Here is a 987-nt window from a genome sequence, read left to right as displayed (position 1 = left end):
TAATTACCTAGTTCTAATGACAATTTAAACTTTGAGTGAGCTATCCGACCACCTTGTAGAAGCAAGGCAACAATGCCAAATGATGTTGTTGCGAAATGTTATATGATGATCATTGTGCAACTTTACAACCAAAGACTTACAAGGTGTCTTTCCAAATCCACCTCGACCAACCAAAAAGGAAATATCCCCAAAGTTTGCATCCATGGCATCCATATTTGCACTATCTATACTTCTCTCTCTATCATACAACATTGCCTCCATTGAAACAAAATCTCTATGTTGCCATGGTATACTATATGCATAATCATCTTGTAAAAGGGGATTAGCATGTAGTTGAGCATTTGGTTGATGAGGTTCTAGCAACTCATCGAAGTCGGACAATCTTTGCCCATGTTGGTTCATTACAAAAATTAATAATCTTTTTTTCACAAATTATAAGAGGTAATAATTCTTTCTATAAATTAAACTTCAAGAAAGAAAGACATCACAATGCATGTGATTTATACATTTAGCTAAGTTTAATTTTGCTACATAAAAAACGTTGCATGCTTGCTTAGCACATTAAATGTAAATTCACAAAAAGGAAGCATATAATATCGCAAAAGGCATTGATCAAAGCACTTCGAAATGTACGAGATAAAAGAAATTTATAAGTTATATGTAGAGCAAGTGTCTCTCCTCAATTGTGATTGTTGATGTGATGATTCAATTGTTGCAATTAGGTATAAAACCTACTAATACTCATTCACAATTGTAGGAATTGCGACAATCCCTTTGATAAATCATAGGCCCATGGTCATCTCCATGCTCCCAAAACATTGTCCACATATCATTCACCATCCGATTCATTAAGCTTCTTGTCTCACAAAGAATTGCAAAAGTATCTTTACTTCACCATCCAAATCTCTTGAGACTTATCATACTTTACTTTGTGTGAGCTTTGTCTCACACAAAATGTCATTCACCTTTGTCCTATTACACCCATGC

This window comes from Lygodium microphyllum, chromosome 21 (assembly GCF_053477565.2).
Source record: "Lygodium microphyllum isolate KBCC chromosome 21, Lygodium_microphyllum_v1.1.10, whole genome shotgun sequence".
NCBI lineage: Eukaryota > Viridiplantae > Streptophyta > Polypodiopsida > Schizaeales > Lygodiaceae > Lygodium > Lygodium microphyllum.
Note: the sequence above shows the minus strand (reverse complement) of the source record.